Raw genomic sequence first — 18,739 nt, forward strand, 5'->3', positions numbered from 1 at the left:
ATTGATCTGCTCAGTATCCTCAGAGCATTTCTCATCAAACTTGTAAGCAAACAAAACCATTCCTCAGTAGTCAGATAGTGTAGAGTTATATAACTGCAACATTAGATGCATGACCAAAACCAGCATTTCCCGGCATCTATAAGAAATCCCTGTTTGCAAGTTATTTGTTTCTCAATTCTAAATTGGGTGTTGCCTGCGATCAGCAAAGATTTGCATGCTTATATGGCATTATTTAAGCATTGCTTACACATGATTTATAAGGGGAACGGTACACAGTTGCACCTTCAGCAAAACTGCTTGTATTCATATAGCTACAAACACATGAGGGAGCTGACCAGTAGATTCAACCCCAGTTTTTTTCCTGCTGTCCACTGACCAGAATACCAGAGCAACTGGGAGCCTTTTGCCTTTTGTTTTGCCCAAAGGCAACACAGCTGACAGCACAGTATCAAGCCGAAGTGTGTAACACACATGTCACCAAGTTTCCTCCAAGAAATCAAAGAGAAATCCAAAGTGGTTTTTCTTGGAGTGCTTTTTTCTGACACTGGCTTTGAGTCAGGTGAAAAATGATTAACAGGCAACAGAAAACTGCTTTGTCACCAGTTTTAGGCAAACAATGACCAAAACTCCAAACTTTAGCCTGTAGCTGCATCCACAATGAGCTGTTCTAAATTGCCAGTAGTTCATACAGGGTGCTCAGAGCTCCGTAGACATTACTGTCATCATCGTCTCAGTTTGAACATGCACAGTAAAAACACTGCAATTAATGAAAGAAAAGAGAAAAATAGAATCAAGGCATCTTTTTTTCATTTTGTTTTTTTGTTTGGTTATCTCGACAACATTTGTAAATAGAGACAGTACCCTTTAAAAGTAATGGGTTAATAACCATTCAATAGTTATTTCTCTACTGCATGCTTTGGCGAGATACTAGGTTGTAACAGATTCCTTAATGAGACCTTTATGTGTGTGTGATAAAGAAACCAAGATGCAGTGATTTTGACTGAAGGCTAAAAGCTACTAGTTATCAATGTATCAGAACCTTACTGCCTCTGACGGTTGGTTGTTGCAGTGGGTTTATAGTTGCCATAACCTGTTAATTAAAGTCTAAATAAGAGATACCCTTCTGCCTAAGGTAGTGGTAGATGTTATTTTCACAATATTCATCTGGACAGCTGATGGCGCAGCAACCTCCTTATGGCCGCTTTAGAATTTCAGCTGGCTTTACTCAGCATTCCCTTTTGTGAATCTCACACATTGTTATGCTGAGATAGCAAGCCCAGTGTATAGTTCGTGCTCAGCGAGGTAGCCTGCAATACCTGAGACACTGAGCAATGAATGTGCGTTCTTATTTTTTGTTTGTCATGCGTATTTGTATGGTGTGCACAGATAATCAGGTTGCATAAGGTGGAATCTGGGACACTATGTGCAGAGGATATGCCACAAGGTGCTGAGCGTGCCCTGCTCCCTTGCTCACTTGCTCATTTGGTTGGTTATTCGAAGTGAAGCATCATTTGTGTGAAAACAGCAAAGAGATTATGTTGACATACTTTTGCCATGTCCAGCTAAGCTTGACAAATTTGGGTATTCAGCCTTAAAAGATTTCAGTTCTTGTGGGGGTTTTTTCAACTTTTTCTCTGTTTCTTTAAAAATTCATTAGGAGTCTTTGGCATATTACACTGAGGTCCTTAAGTTACTTGGAAGCAAAGCAGGAAATAGTCCATTTGGCATGTGTTACACAATGAAGCAGGCCTTTTCAGCTGCTTTGGTTTTCAAAAATGAAATAAATCCTGGTTTATGATATTTTTTGTGCATCTGAATGTGACTTGTCGTATTAAAAAAATCAGTAGATAACATGCCTGACAGCTGTCTGTATACTATATGATTTGAAAACATCCCTTGTTGAATTTCCCTTGTTTATTATTCATGTTACCTTGATCACATGAATGCCATTTACTGAAGAGCTTTTTGGCTGAATCACATATTTGCCATCCACACAGACTGCATTACTGGGGTAGTTAAAAGTAATGTTTGAAGGCCTCCACTGGGACATAAAATGCAGGCCAGAATGGACTCCAATGCAGTGCTTTGAACCACTGGTCTATGCTCACAAAAGAAAATCAGAGAGAAGGTGAGAGAACAACGCTTGGTAAGAGAAGGGTTGCAGGATAACATTACTTCCTTTCTTAAATTTTTAAGGGGCCATCAGAGATCTTTCCTTTTGATATATGCAAAGACTCTGGCTGACATGGAAAAGCACTGTACAGATGTTTGATTGTTATAAATTTTAAATATGAAGAAATCAGACTACTTTGGGTTTCTTGGGTCAGCTCTCTACTGTTGTCATAGATTCTTTTACCTTTTATTTGTCTATATTGCCATATATTTGGGATTAACACCAAAAGTAAGCAGTTATGGGCTGTGGGTATGACTCAATTCTCCAGCAGGAAAAGTAAAAAGAAGTAAATTTCACTGAATGATCCAGGCTGATAATCAAAATGACAGGAAGACTGTTTTTCCTGAGATACATCTTGAAGTAATATATTACAGTACTAAAGGATCCCATTTTGGTATTGTTTTGACTTAAAAAATTCTACTGTAAGTCTTTTAGTTGCAAACCAGGCACCAGTACCAGTATTTCACTGACAGACTGTAGCTTCAAATGATAAAATCTAACAATAAAATGAAAAAAATACTATTACCAATCCAATAGAAGTGTTTTAATTTAAGATATTGATTATGTGTAACGATTTGTAAGTCCTGTCACATAGTGGAGAGCAATATGGTGCAGTTTGGTGCAGTTTTTCATGTTTCTGTCAGGATGAACTGTAATGATTTATTACTTAATTAATGCTAAATGAAGTCAGAATTTTATGCCCCAAATCTTTAAAACTAATTTAGAGTCCAAAACATTAATTTTTGTTAAGTAGCAACTGACAAATGTAAGCAGGCTGACAAAGTAAATAAATGTTAGGTTATAATCGTCATTACTTTAATACAATGACATTTGAAATGAGCCTATTTAGAACCACACAGAAAGAAGAAGAAAAGCTTTTAAAAAGCTGCGGTCCATTAACCACCTTGTACTTTATGACAGGCTAATCAATGATAATAAGAAATAAGTGCAGCAAATAACTTTTAAAAAAATCTGAGTGTAATTTTTCCAGTCTCAAACATTTAAAATGGAAGAAAACAATTCTTAGCCTTGGCTCACATGTGGCCACATGGCAATAATTTATTGATAAATTTGTTCAATATTGAAGTACCACCACTCTCATTTGTGGTCAGCATTAAAGCTCTCAGGAAGACATGAACAAAAAAATGTGTGGAAAAAGAGCACGAGCGGGTCAGTAGCTGGGGTTTGACTTATTTATCGCGCCCTCTTACGAAGTACACTCACAATAGAGTGAGCTGTCAGGTTGCTGGTATGAATGCAGACGAGATTGTATATGCCACACAATGCCTTTAATTATGTCGCCGTCTCTTCCCTGTCAGAAAACACAAAATGGATCAGAGGCCATAAGGGAAAAAGTAAGTAAGCAATTATCTTCTTTTGTCTGCTATTGCTGTCAGTCAGTGGAGGCTTGGATTCTAAACGACACCAATGCAAAAGCGGAACCTGAGCTCTGATAGATGATGTAATAATAGTGCTGCACACAACATTTTAATAAAGACACTCCATATCTCCATTTGTCATTTCTCAAAAGTGACTTGATTTGTCTTGTGAAACTAAGACATCCAAGTCATCTAGTAATCTGGAGGCCTTCATATATTTCCTCCAGAGGTGCAGTTAATTAAATCAGGTGTGCGGCTGTAGAAGAATAGGCATTACAAAAGCTCATGCTATGAGCAAAGGCTTGCTGATCTCGCACACAGTGCAAGTAATTTTCCACACAACAGAGAACAGTTGGTCATCTTGGCTTTGCAGCTTGTTGATTGCAACTTTTCATGTAACACCTGTTGAATTCTCCCAATTCTTTGAATCTTTGGGCTGAAGGAAGGACAATACTCGGTGTATAAATGCTCAATCAACAATCATTTATTTCCATACAATTCAACAATAAGAGCATTACAACGTCCGGACGGGAGAGATGCTACCAGAGGGTCAGGCACATGTCTCAAAATGGTGACGGGTTGCTCAGCTTTTTATAGTCTCTAGTGGCCCCCAGCTAGTCGTAAAAGCCAAAACATCACATTTTTTCTCTGTTACAGCGCCTAAGTTATGACCTCGGCAGTTGTTTCTCTGCTTTCTGTAAGGTGGGGGTGTGGAATGTGGTCTATCTATCTCCCCTGTCTTTAGACACAGAGTCTCCTGCTTACAACCTTCTCTTCATGATTCAACAATTAAGTATGTCAAGAAAACAGTGTAACACATTCCCAGCAGATCAAGGATACAGAGTGATGCACATTTATCTAATGAACTAATATGTGAATATGTTCTGTTAACTCAAAAGTATAATGAGAACTAAACTACATACAGCTCACACACTCTATATTAAAGGGTATAATGTGATCTACAGCAGTATTCTAATTCAACTACTTTGATTACATATATAAGGTAACATATAATAACAGAATAATCTAATAATTCCCCCTTTTGATCTCTGAAAGAGATCACTTACAACATGCACTCCAGGGTCGCAAGGTCCAGGTTTTCTTGATCCTGAGGCCCTCTGTCCCCCTTTAACGGGTGGACCATATGTGGGATGACCTCTGTGTTCACGCAGTTCAGATGCAAGCAAAGTTAGATTTACAACCATAACAGCAGTTACAGATGACTCTCCCATCACTCCCCAATTCTCCCACAGCTTTATTTTGGTGCTCCAGTTTTCCACTCCCATTTTAATGCCCCCTTATACCTTTCAAATGTACTTAGACTAGAACCTCTGTCTAAGGAGCTTTTAACCTTTATTTTTATTGCTGCAGCTACCAGTGTCTTCCAGTTGGGTGATTCTCAGCTTCTTTCTTCGACCTCCGGGGTTAGACCACCCTTTAGTCATTGCACAGTTCTGGGGATTATTCTGCCCCGATTTCAAACAAAGATCTGTGTATTTTGGGGTCACCGGCGTGTCCCCCTTTTTGCCAAGAGCCTCTTGAACCTCGTTGGTCTGGTGTTCCTGGTTTTCGCCAACCCCTTCATGGTTATTGCTGTGTTTGTGGGATCCATCTTCTCCAGGAGCCCAAACGTCATGACACTTGACCCCAGTTGCTGTCTCGGCAGTCCCTACATCTGTCTCTGCTGTGAAGGGTCCTCACATCTCCGGGTCCCCGTCTGGTGTCTCTTCCTTTCTCTGCAAGAGACAGAAAACCAAAACACCTCTCTCCCTAGCCTTGATAATCTAATATTGTTATCCATTGTTCTTCTAATGATTCAAATTTGGTTTAAAATATTATGTTCAGGACTTATTCTAATCATAATCTATGTGTGTGTAAAAGAAATCAAAAATTAGTGAACCCTTTCTAAGTCTAACACATTATAAGCTTAAGTTTTACCATAGCTAATTTATTAAACACAAAAATAAACTCATAGAAATTTTCATATCACCATTGTTTGATGTTCAAACTCAACTCCCCCTTTTTGACACACTCCCATGTGTCAATTCATTGGAGCTAGACAATTAAAAGAGAAGGTTGGTGACATCATATCTCAGAAAGTATCAGAAATTCTTCTCTCGAGTACCGTTGCTCCAGCCTTGTCATCCCTGAGGATCTTCGATCCCGAAAATGTCCCTTCTCCTCATGTAATAAAGTCTGTCATCCTTCCATGCCCTGGTAACTGGTCCATCCAGAGCTGTAACATTTTGAAATGTACATACAACAAGCCAAACCACACCTTGGTCACACCAACCCTCTTCTGCCCCGAAGATGTCCAATGCCACCCTAGTCTGGACTGTCAAAAGTGGCTTTAACGCTGACTATCCTGACAATCCATTTTATAACGTTTCCTGGTCAGATTTGCCAATCTCTGCACCAGGGTTTTAAACTTTTCGCCATTTCCATTAGTTGTTATTTTTATTTAGTTTCGACTCCAGATTTTCAATTTTTACCAGTTGTAATTAGTTTTTACCAATTCTTTGCTAGTTTAGTGTAGTTTTTATTTTCTGAAAATCCTTAGTTTCAATTTGGTTTTATTTGTGTTTTGCAAAAATTAAGTGTAACAAAATCTCAGTTCCATCATATCAGTCAAGCTCTTCTGGTTATCCTTGGGTGTTGAGACTAATAACTATTAACTCTTGCCGCACCGAGTGGTCCTAATTTTGGTTCAAGTGAATTGATAACCTTTTGAAGGCGATTGTTTCACACCTTTATTTAGATGTCCCAGTCCTGTTATCTCGGGATACATCACGCTGCCTTATCTGGGGTTAGCTGTTTTCTGGGGATGCGGGTTGAGTGGGTGAGCTCTTCAAGGAGGGGGTGTGTGCTCCCCCTGATGAGGTCTTCTAGGTAAGCTAGGTTAGCCTTCTTGTGTGAGCTTTTCAAGTGCACTTTAAGGTTAGTGGGACTTTTAGTTTTATAAATGTCCCTCATGTCCCCCTGATGACCCAGTATTTCATTTTTGCACACTGTAGTACACATTTTAGTTTTTGCTTGTAGCTCGCATACTCTACTTGCCACTCCTCTAATTCCTGATGTTTCTTAGAGAGGGCAACAGTACCTTTAAAATTATATCACATGTGTGGGGGTGTGGCCTTGCCAATTGTTTTGCCCACCTTTTCAAAATGGCTGGCGTGCCCACAAGCACATTTCATGGAAAAAGAAAGGTAATCTTGATATTTACATTTAAAATGTTTTGTTAAACTCAGATTTTTATTTTATTCTTTTTGCAAGTACCCCTCCTCGGTGGCGAGAAACTGTTGGTGTGGTCAAGTGGGTGCTCTAGAAACAAACGCTCAGGACAGAACAGTTATCAGTCATGTACTTCCTACAAATTTTGCATATGTTTTATTTCATATTGATCCTCTGAGTGTAATGGTACATTTTAATTTGAATTTATCCAAACTAAACACAATATTTTCTTTATTTACTTTGCTCTTGTTCTTTTGCAGTACCACATCCTATCAAATGTCCCTGTCGATTATATTCTACATTTAATAACTTACTATTTCAAGTGAGAACCTAAATCACGTGGACCAATGTTTATTATTGCATATCTCTATTCTGAATGTGGCCAGTCATTCATAGGTATTGTTCAATTTTGGCGATTTTCCTCTATAAAATTTAATTGACTTTTTACAGTGGCCTGCTATGGTTAATAATAACATATTCCAGTCATGAGTGGTATCAAAAGTCTTCTCCACTGTAGCATTTGGCATTCCCAATAATATAACATGATACCTTACTCAAAACACAGCTAATATAGCACAGTTTTCTTAATGCAAACATCGGTAACTCAAAATCAGCAACCACAGTGTTAAGTCTGCAGTTCATACTTATGTGAAGCTAGAGTCTCCTCCTCCAGTCTCTCTTATCCTCCTGCTCCTGAAAAAACAAAACAAAACAAAGCGAAGCATCCACCCTTCTCTTGTCGGCTGGGTGAATTGTTTATGAATTGTTTATTGGCATTTACTAATCCTAAAGTGGGTGCAGTCATTGTCTCAGTATCAAGTCAGTCAAAACTTTTAGTCGTCAGTCCATCACAGTCCATTCACATGCATACCTCCATACACATTCATACCAGATGTTGCTGATAATGGAGTCTCCCGCGCAACCTATTCGAGCCTCCATCACCAGCAAGATGACGTCATCCTTTTAAAGGAAAACAATTCCTTGTTGTTTTTTGGGCCGGATTGACTCGGTGCAATCCTTTTAAACTCAGAACTTCTCAGTGTTCCCTATAAGTGAATTTCTCCCAAGCCAATTACAATCATGGAGAAGCACACTTTGCAACTGTTTACAGTAATAATATTTTATAGCGCTTTAAATTTCAATCTTTCAGGCCTTGTTTAAAGAGCTGATTGTTAAATCATAAACTCACAAAATATCAACATATCACCACCGGTGGATCACACCTCTCAGATGTTTTTTCTCCAGTGCACTGTAACAAACACGAAAACAGACATAACCAACAAAATACTACTAAAATAACACAAACTAGGGCCCGTTGCAGACATGTCCAAGCATAAAACTATCCCTCTCTCGCTTACGAGAAAGAACACAAGCCAAAGCTCACTGATAAAATCAAGCTAGCGCTAAACAAAACCAAACAATCAACCAGAAATTCACAGGAACATTTTGCTTCCTGCCGGGACAATATTGTGTGGGAATGAGAACCTCAGGTGCCGTAACACCTTTTGTTCCTCCTTGAATTAAAACTCAATCACAGAAAATGCCGTACTCCAACCTAAACTTACACTATTAATTCATCATTTTCACTCTGTGCCACTGTTCCTCATCAGGGCTGTGTGAAGCACAGCAAAGAATTCAGTCAAGGCCTTGAGCCATAAACAGACATCACGCACAGACATTGTTTTCATAACCAAACTTTTTTAGACCTTATTCCTAAAATCTACATAAATGCCCTCTGGGTGACATATAACACATTCTAAGTATTTAATGGTAATCAATGGCTCCTCATAAAAATTATGCATTGGGATGTTTGTGTGCAGCATTTTGCATATCAGCATAAGCAAAGCATTCTTCATTGCATCAGCGTGTGTGTGTGTGTGTGTGTGTATGTGGATCACTTCTCAGTGAATCAGCATTCCAATGTGTGTGTGTGTGTGTGTGTGTGTGTGTGTGTGTGTGTGTGTGTGTGTGTGTGTGTGTGTGTGTGTGTGTGTGTCATTTCTCACTCACTCAACGAGTGCACGTGTTCATGTGTGTATTTCACTTCATTCTGAATCTGTGTGTTTGGAGACGTGTGTGTGTGTGTGTGTGTGTGTGTGTGTGTGTGTGTGTGTGTTTGTTTCTCTTCATTCTGAGTCAGTGCATGTAGATGTGTGTGTTTGTGTGGGTGTTTGTGTTCATCACTTTCCTGTTCTGGTGTTCTGGGTAAACCACGGCCTGAAGCATGCCCTGGGGTCCTGCCCCCCTCCTTTTCAGTTTGTTTGCGACCATTGCTGCTGCTGCTCAAAATTCAGTCCGTCCTGGTTCTGACCCCAATTGGGGCAGTCCTTTCTCCAGTGTCGATGTTCACCGCAGGTGAAACCTGCATCTTCTTCTGTGTTTTTGTCCATTCTGAGGTGCCTTCTGTCCTCAGTTACTCCTCTTGTCTCGGTCACGCCCTTTTTCGCCACCCGATCATCCGTGTTGGTCCATCACTGTCCTGCACAGTGTGAATGCAAAGTTATCAAGGTCAGCATTCTTTCGCTCGGCCTTGCTTTTCATTCGGGCTTGGCGGGCGTCTCGTCACAGCTCTGTCAGCTGACGCAGTCTGGGAATTTTCCCCCGTGTAGTGAAACGGGCCTTAGGTTTAGTGCTCTCCGTCTCGGCTGCATGAGATCACATTCCTGCAGGTCTGTTGACATTCTCAGGTCGTTGTTGTGGGTCCAGCTGTTGCAGCATTTGGTCAGTGTCACGTATGGGGGAGAGCAGGAGTCCAGTCAGCCTCGGCTTTCAGGGCCGGCAAAGCAGCCTGTAATTAAATATGTATAGAAAAAACAAAAACAAAACAAAACAAAAACAAACAAAAAACAAAAACAAACGAACAGGAAAATGTTGTTGTGTTGGCTGTGTTATTCAGAGGGGAGACAACGGGGCCAGGCCCTGTGTCAGCCTTCTCTCCCCCTTTTTTTTTTTTTTTTTGTTTTTTCTCTCCCGATATAATCAACTCCTAACCCACCAAGTTGACAGGACAACACCGGTATATGTTAAAATTCTTAAGATCATGTTTAAAAGCCCAAAAAAGGAACTTTCTTTCATTCAGTAATCACTTTTATTAATCAATCAACAGAAAACATGTCACAATTTGAATCTTTTAACCACTAAATTTGTTGTGTCTTGCCTGGTTGGTTAGACCAGTGTTCCTTTTTTTTTTTTTTTAGTTAAATTGTTGTCCTGCAACCCAGAGGGTTTCTTTGTCAGTAATGTATAGACTTCATCATTTAAGTATGTTAATTTTTCTTTAACCTTGCTGGAAAATCTTCACGTGTTCATGAGTGTAAGCTGTTTCTTCATTGCGTGTATGTGCATTTGTATAAAAGCAGGTTAATTTTATCTTTTCTCAAACTAGGCGTTACCTTAAAAGGAGCCTTTCTCTCAGATTTCTCTGCTTGTGTGTGTTTTTGTTTCACCTTTTTGTTGTGATGCTCCGGACGCCTTCCCAACCTCCACAAGTCCGTTGGCCCCAATTTTATGTGTTAAAACTTCTCTTAATTTCTCCTCTAATTCTCTCCTCGCTGCTGTCTTTTTCACAGCTGCTGATTCGTGCTGGGTGTGGTTCCCATTACCTATAATTTTGCTTCGGCCGCTGTGCTTGTGGGGGCAGTTGGTCCAGGTCCGCAGCTTCCTGTATTAACACACTAAGAGATTTATTTTAATTTCATTTTCATCACTTTTAAACCGATAAGCAGGCAACCCGCCTACCTTGACAGCGTAAACTGTACGCCAGTCTCCCAACACATTCCTCTCTCTACTCCTCCATAATTCTCCACTGCACACCTCTTACTATCTCTCCTTTTTATTTTTATTACACCACAGAGTAATACACCCAATTATGCCCGTCTATCTCCATGTGGCTCCAAATTCCCTCTTTATTTTAATTTCACACTCGTCAGGGGACAGGCACACAACAATTTCAACCACTGAAACGAGGAATTCAACCTTTTTATATTTCTTTACTAATCTAGACTCAACGTTTGTTCGCAAAATGTGTCTTGTTCTAGTCCGGAATAAATGTGAACCCGTGATTACACGGCCGTTCCAGTGTTATTTCCGTAGCTATGCGGGGGCCCTCACCCCCCCAAGTCACCACCTCGGCACCCGGACGACGCCGGTCCTGGCCACGCGTCCACGGACAGGAGGGTCGCCACTCCTAGGGCAAAGTTCCACAGGTACACTAGGCATCAACCTTTGATCCTAAAATGTGTATTTGCTCTAATGTCCTCCTAATCAAACACATCAACCGTCACTGTCACTGTGTTCACGCTTCACACTTCACACAAAAAACACACTCAGAGCGCGCCTCACTCACACTCTCACTCAGTGCGCGCTTTACCCACAAAACAGCACCCAGAGCGCGCCTTCACACTCACACACAACACTTTTCCTCAGCGGGAATTTTACACAGAAACCTCTGAGCTCAACTATTAGATCTTCTTAAAGCACACTGCACCATAGACCAAAATACCCCTTTCTCTGCGCTTATGACCGCCACCACGGGGCAAAGTCGCATCATAAAAGTGATGCTTGCATCCCCGAAGTTATACCTGACATCATAAACCAGGTGTTGCTATGTACTTAATTTTTACTTTGTATTATGACCGCAGCCCTTAAAACTCGACTGACACCACAAACCACCGTCAAAACCTCTGTTCAATGTACTAAAATTAGCACCAACCACTACTGCACTTCACGGCCGCACCACCGGAACACGCCGTATCATAAACCAAACCTACGGACGTGTTTCGCTCTCGCGTTGCCAGCGTCCAACTGCACCGTGAAGCCAGCATCTGCTTTTCCTTAAATCAACTTCTATTTCATAGCCGGCAAAAGCCAGGACGTCACTGACACCATAAACAAAATAAACAAACCTCGACTTCAATGTACTGGACTAATGGCCGCGTCTTCAGAAGAAATTCTAACGTATTATTGCTACAGAAGCCAGTATTAGACAAAATTAAATGTGGAAGGTAAAGTGGCTGCAACTAGTCCAACGTAGTATGTTATTAGTATCTCGGTAGAAGCAGTTTACTGCAACTAATAATAATGGATACTTTATTGATCCCCATGGGGAAATTACTTGTTTTTCTCTGCATTTGACCCATTCACTCAGTGAAGCAGTGGGCAGCCCACTAAGCAGGCGCCCGGGGAGCAGTGTGTAGGGACGGTACCTTGCTCAGGGGTACCTCAGGGTAGCCGTTAAGTGGATTCGAACCGCCGACCTTCCGATCATGGGGCGACCACTTTACCTACTGAGCTATCCCTGCCCCAACTAGTCCAACGTAGTATGTTATTAGTATCTCGGTAGAAGCAGTTTATTTAACACACTGGAATTCAGCCTCAACTTATGTTGTTAGTATCTTGCGCCAAAAACCAGACACCGACAAATTTACTGTGAAAATACGTGTAACTCAGTGAACAGATTAATTTGGAAAGCCCAATATGCACATTTGGTATTTATAATACAACAGGCTGTGCTTACCTTTTTATTTTTGGACCGGTCCTCTGTTCACCTCGCCTCACGATCTCACCAAAGGTCAAATCTGCACCTCCTCAGCACACCAAAGATCTGGGTCACACGGCACCAAGTTGTTGAATTCTCCCAATTCTTTGAATCTTTGGGCTGAAGGAAGGACAATACTCGGTGTATAAATGCTCAATCAACAATCATTTATTTCCATACAATTCAACAATAAGAGCATTACAACGTCCGGACGGGAGAGATGCTACCAGAGGGTCAGGCACATGTCTCAAAATGGTGACGGGTTGCTCAGCTTTTTATAGTCTCTAGTGGCCCCCAGCTAGTCGTAAAAGCCAAAACATCACATTTTTTCTCTGTTACAGCGCCTAAGTTATGACCTCGGCAGTTGTTTCTCTGCTTTCTGTAAGGTGGGGGTGTGGAATGTGGTCTATCTAGCTCCCCTGTCTTTAGACACAGAGTCTCCTGCTTACAACCTTCTCTTCATGATTCAACAATTAAGCATGTCAAGAAAACAGTGTAACACATTCCCAGCAGATCAAGGATACAGAGTGATGCACATTTATCTAATGAACTAATATGTGAATATGTTCTGTTAACTCAAAAGTATAATGAGAACTAAACTACATACAGCTCACACACTCTATATTAAAGGGTATAATGTGATCTACAGCAGTATTCTAATTCAACTACTTTGATTACATATATAAGGTAACATATAATAACAGAATAATCTAATACACCTCACTTTAGTTTCTCTCCCTTCCTCCTACTGTAGGTAGAAAATGGGAATACTGCATGAGAATTTATTTGCTGAATAAAAATGCATTAGTAGCTTGCTACTGCTGAGCAAGAATTGTATCAAAGCAATTACTCGTTCATCAGCAACTCTTACATCGAATAATCTATTCCATACAATGGAAATAAATGGGATGTATAATTTACCTCTTGTGCTCATTTCCATGTGTATGATTCATAATTTTTAAAAAATTAAATAAAATAAAGATCCATTTTTACCTGATGCTGGCTTCTAAGCTCAGCCCATCAGTTCATCCTCCATCCAGAAAAGGAAAACGAAAGTTCCTGTATCTGGAAGGATCCCCATGTTAAAAGACTTCTGATTGGCTGCCTCTCATCTGGTTCCCAAGAGAACAGTGTCCATATGTGTGCGTGATATTAGTTGGACATGATGCCAGTGATTATGTCACAGTTTCTAGGACAGAGGTTTGTTTGTTGTTTGGTGAGCAAATTTAAAGTGAAATACTTGAGTCCAACAAAATATTAAATTAAAATGCTCACATATCAAGACACCATAATGAGTAAATTGGAACTGTCCATCACTGAGACCTGGTCATTAGAAGTTTTAAAAAGTCAAGTCACAACTCTGACTCGATTTTCTAGGATTATCCCTGCACTCTGTGCAGATACAAGTCTGGAGCTTATTTGTTATATTTTTAGTTTACACTTCTCATTTCTTTGGTGGAATAAAAAGCCTTCTAGTGGGATCCTTGATGAAAGGCATATGAGAATGTGTGTGGCATTTATTTGGATAGGTTTGTCCCCCCTTCCTATATTAATCTGTATAAAAGCAAAATCTTATACAGAAATTGTTGATGGGATGGAGATTGGAGACTTTTTCTGTCAGTTTGACATCCAGGTAACCCACTTTTGCTTCAGCCTGTTTACTCTTTGATTATCGGGAGAGCTGAGGGAAGCACTATCTCCCACCTGCCAAAATCAGCCTGGCAAGCTGTCACAATAGCAATGAAGACACATATACCACCTGGGTGTTTGTAGGTGACACACATTCATGCAAAACTGCAACTGTACGCACACATGCACTGCTTTGTTATGTTGAAGTGCACATAGTTTTGTTTTGACAACAAACTATTCCTGTGGTGCTTTAGAAAAACATTATATGTCTGAAGGTATTAAGAAATCATAACAGCAAAAAGCAGGCCACAGTTTCTACACAAACGTACCAAATTTCCTGAAGCTGCTTTGAAATGCCTCCCATCTAGATATTAATATTCTGGCAAACTTTATTAACTTTCATAAATTTAAAAAACAATAATTGTGTGCACAGGTGTGAATTTATTTTAGATTTTCTCTAAACCAAACACACTCAAAAGTGTCATGGGTTTGCAGGAGGAGGACCCAAATGCAGACTCTTAAGGCAGGAGAATAAACTGAAAGTGCATCTTTATTTAAGCTGGTAGAAAAGTCCAAACTCCAAATAACAAGGTCCTTGCAGTGATCTTATAGTTCAGGCAAGGAAGACACAAGCAGCAAAAACAGGATGCTGTGAGAACGACTGGGGGGAATACACAACTATATATACACAAGAGGGGAATTAGAGGAAGTGAACACAGCTACAGGACATGAACAGAATCTAGGTAACGAGTCAAGCAGGAAATAAAACTAAATACAAAGCACAAGAGGCGAAGGAGTGCCAAAATAAAGTGAGAACATAGACGGGGGAAATAGACATAGACACCATCTAGCTGTTGATTTGAGGTGAATACAAAGAATTTGGAAGCAGTCCTCCATCCTCATAATTCAGTCCACTTTGTGCAGTGTGCTAGGACCACTGGCAGCAAAACAGGTCCAGAGCATGATGCCACCAACACCATGCTTGACATCTTGTACAGTGTTTTGTGTTCGTTAATACTCCTAACATACACTGTAAAAAATGTAATATAAAAGTATTTTACTGTGTATTTTACAGTTTTGTACTGTTCTTGTAGAATATCATTAAATTCACATAAATAGACTGATTATACATTTCAAATGTAAATTAACGTAAAATCACTGTAAATGTAATAAAACATAATTGTTTTGTTTGTTAAATGTATCTGTCTGTACATATGCATATTTAGATTGTTAAAATACATTCACAAATGTATCATAATTTCACAAATATCTGTCCGTTATTTGAAAGATTGAACTGTTAAATTCAAATGTAATGCTATGGAAAAAATATATAAAATGATTCTTATAAACTTTTACATCAAATAATAATAATTATTATTGTCATTTAGGGCGATCGTGGCTCAAGAGTTGGCAGTTCGCCTTGTAATCAGAAGGTTGCCGTTTCGAGCTCGGACAGTCTCAGTCGTTGTGTCCTTGGGCAAGACACTTCACCTACCACCGACTGGTGATGTCCAGAGGGGAATTATAAAGTGGATTATTATTATTATTCCTATTACCGCAGTCATTGACCTTGTTTATAGGTAATTTCATTGTTTAATCACATTAAAATGTTCCTAATTTAATGTTTAAAAGCACTTGAAAAAGGCACAATCCCATGTAAAATTAGGGCAACAAACTATATTGTCATTACTAACCGTATTTTCATGAGAAAGTTATTTTCTGTTATTTTCTGGTATTATTTTGGCGCCCCGGCTGCCAGAATATTAGTGTTTTTTTAGGATTTTTACGGTGTACCTCTTATCACTGGGACCAGTTAGCCTAGTTTTTGTCTCGTCTGACCATAAAACCATAAAACTTTTCTCTAGAAAGCGTTTAGCTTTTTGATGTGGGCAGCTGCAAGTTTCAGTCAACTTTGAAGGTGTTGATTTTGGAGCAAGGACTTCTTTATTGCCCAATAAGATTTGACGTGTCAAGTTAAAAGACACTGTAGCACCTTCAGCACTATCATATTTGAGCCTGTCAGGATAGAAAGTAAATTCTAACTTGTGAGCTTGTTGTTTAAAGTCATTAAACTCAAGTGCACCAGTGCTAACACCTGACCAGTCACTCACTAACATATGTGGGAAAAATCTTCATTGGGATGAGTAGTGCTTTCTCCCTCCTTTATTTTTCACCATCCAGGCGTCCAACCCCCTACTGCTACAGTTGGGCTGTTGTCCAAAAGATAAGAGTTTGGTCATACTGAGCAGCTCCCATGTGAAGCAGGGTATTGCTGATAAAGAGGAACAAGCACATTTTCTCTTGCTTTGTTCATGTAAATGTGAATTGAATGAGCTCAGGAATACTAGCACCTAAAAGAAGTAAAAAGAAGTGGTCTTCAGAGGCTAAAGTAGTCAATAACAGTAAAGAGTCAACATTTGTCTGTTGTTGTTTTGATTGGACAACATCTGGCATGCGTGTCTTTGTCAGTGCTTCAGTTGCACAGAGCACATTATCTGAGTGCGTGTATGTGTGAGAGCGTTGTGTCCTAAGATGACAGATGAGAGGTTTGCATCAATATTTGAACAAAGCGCTCTGGCATCTCTTTCGGCTGAGGCCATGCTGGTTTTAAGACTCTGAGAGGCAGAGCAGAAACATATTGCTTGTGTGACTCACAGTGCAAAGAAATTACAAGTTGGAGAGTAGATTTAGCGCTCCGGGCATTACTGCAGTCTGACTGAAGTCACTGTGAGACTTGCCTGGGGATAGGGAGGAGAAAAACTGTAGGGAGGAAACAGAAGTGTGACTTAAAATAATGGTATAAAATCCATCTATTATCTGTGGACCAGCGTTGTTAATCAGACTTTAGTTTGGCAAGTTATTGCCAAAGCTATCAATGGGTTGTGCATAGTGGAGTCTGTTTTGGGGCATAGTATTTGTGTGCATCCTGCTGGTGCGCATAACACATTGAGTTTAACAGTTCATTACCTGTCATCTTGTCAGCAGGACACCTCTTGCTAGAGGCTGATGGGTTTTGATGTGGTTGAATCACAGATACTAAACATAATCAAAATTTCACATGTTCTGCGCCTCATTTGCCATTGTACCAGGAGATCAAGAAATCCTATTGTTCCATATCTATCTTTCTCCTGTGGCATACTTGTCATTCAAAAATCTTGAGTGGGAGTGGGGGGGGGGTGTCAATAACAGTAAAGAGTCATAACTGAGGAGCATAAAACTAGCGCATTTTAGTTCAGACTCATGGCTTATGTGCATTTCCTGAAAATGCTAAACATTTTTTTTTTTTGTCTTCCTCCTGTACACTCGGTGATCTCAGCAGATGCTCCCCCAGTGCTTCTCACGATCTTCAACACCCACCTATCATCTGCTTCACCAATCTCCTTCCACCCCCATCTCCTCTGCTAGCTTCACCTCTGATCCTCAAACTAGACCATCCATCTGCTGCACCGATTTGCGTCAATAGTGCCTATGAAGACACCTCACACTGGGCATATATAATTAATGCAGCGTTGACCATTGCCAAGCTGTATTTATTCATGTATTTACAAAGACACATTAGCCTGAAAGTCAGTGTTTACACAAAGGCAAATAGCAGCAAATCCACAAATGTGTCTCTGGTTCACCAAGAAACTTTGCACCTTCTTTTTTCAAACTGTGACTGAAATGGCAGCACGGTGAAATAATTAACAAATAATTATGCCACTGACCCTTAATCAACAAATTTAGAATTAATTAGTATGTTTTTTTGTTAACCCGTGTACATACAGCTGCTTCTACTTATTTTTATCCTGAAACCTCTCGTGTGAGTTAATACCATTTCCTGTGTTTCTCTCCAGTTTGTTGTGTCATTTATTTGGTTTCCCAGGCTAATTAAAAGAGAACTGGAGATGCAAGATATGTTTTAGTTGTAATTATGTTACCAATGCTCCATCTACAGAACATTAAATGAGGTCCAGTTACTCATATGTAAGAATAATACAAAACATGAGACGTGCTGTAAAATGTTTCAGGCTTTGAATATTGGACAACACATTAAGGGAATGTTGCATTTTATTAAAGCCATACATTCTCCTCCTTTCTTTGTTTTTCTCCCTTTGTTTCCTGCAAACGCCCACACAGTCAAACACATTTTTCTCGTCTTTGCACTGTTGTCGTGCTTATAATCTCTGTACTGAATGGTATACGCTGGAGAATTGTTTTTGGTGCCTTACACCTGTTGGAAGTTTGAAATCAGAGGTCACACATGTGCCTCTGTGACAGAAAGCAATCTAATTCAATTCGCTACAGTGAACATTATGCATGAGACAAGAGACCCAGGAGCCACAAAAGGGACACAAGTGAGTAAATGTGCATTTAAAAAAAAGCTTCAAAGTGTAGAGAGTGGTGATGTGGTGACAGAAACCGCAAATGTAAGTTCTTTTTCATCCATTATGACTCTTTCAAACTGAAGTAAGCATGCTTTGTGTGAATGAAGGAACAGAAATTATCAAACCCGTCTATGTGGCACTTCATGCCTTGCTGTATATTCAGTTCCTCTCACTACAGCAGGAATAAAAAGTGCTTGTTGCAGCAAGCAGCTTTTCAGGGTGACCAAAATTAACGGGCTATATTAGCTATTGGTATCAGTATTTACAACAGCCAATAAATAAAAAGTAAAGTAAAGAAGAGGTATGGAATACTCCCCTCAACCATGTTATGAGTGCTGATGCTGCACTTTGCAATTTCCCTGTTGGCAACATGCATGTTTGTTACGCCACAGACTTAACAACCAGCTGATCCAAGCAGACACGA

The 18,739-nt window shown here is 39.9% G+C and overlaps 1 protein-coding gene and 1 long non-coding RNA gene across 2 annotated transcripts in view; both read left to right on the forward strand.

Annotated features, from left to right (window-relative positions):
- Positions 1–18,739, forward strand: part of LOC146666374 (netrin receptor UNC5D-like) — a 195,277-nt gene that overhangs the window by 95,698 nt on the left and 80,840 nt on the right. The gene's annotated exons all lie outside the window — the stretch shown is intronic.
- LOC146666376 (uncharacterized) lies at positions 6,466–10,700 on the forward strand. Its single transcript, XR_014912768.1, has 2 exons — positions 6,466–8,871; positions 8,933–10,700. It is a non-coding gene; the product is annotated as an uncharacterized LOC146666376 (long non-coding RNA).

The sequence above is a fragment of the Rhamphochromis longiceps genome, linkage group LG7 (assembly GCF_057381845.1).
Source record: "Rhamphochromis longiceps isolate RC_006_pf linkage group LG7, R_longiceps_female_GT1.1, whole genome shotgun sequence".
Classification (NCBI taxonomy): Eukaryota; Metazoa; Chordata; class Actinopteri; order Cichliformes; family Cichlidae; genus Rhamphochromis; species Rhamphochromis longiceps.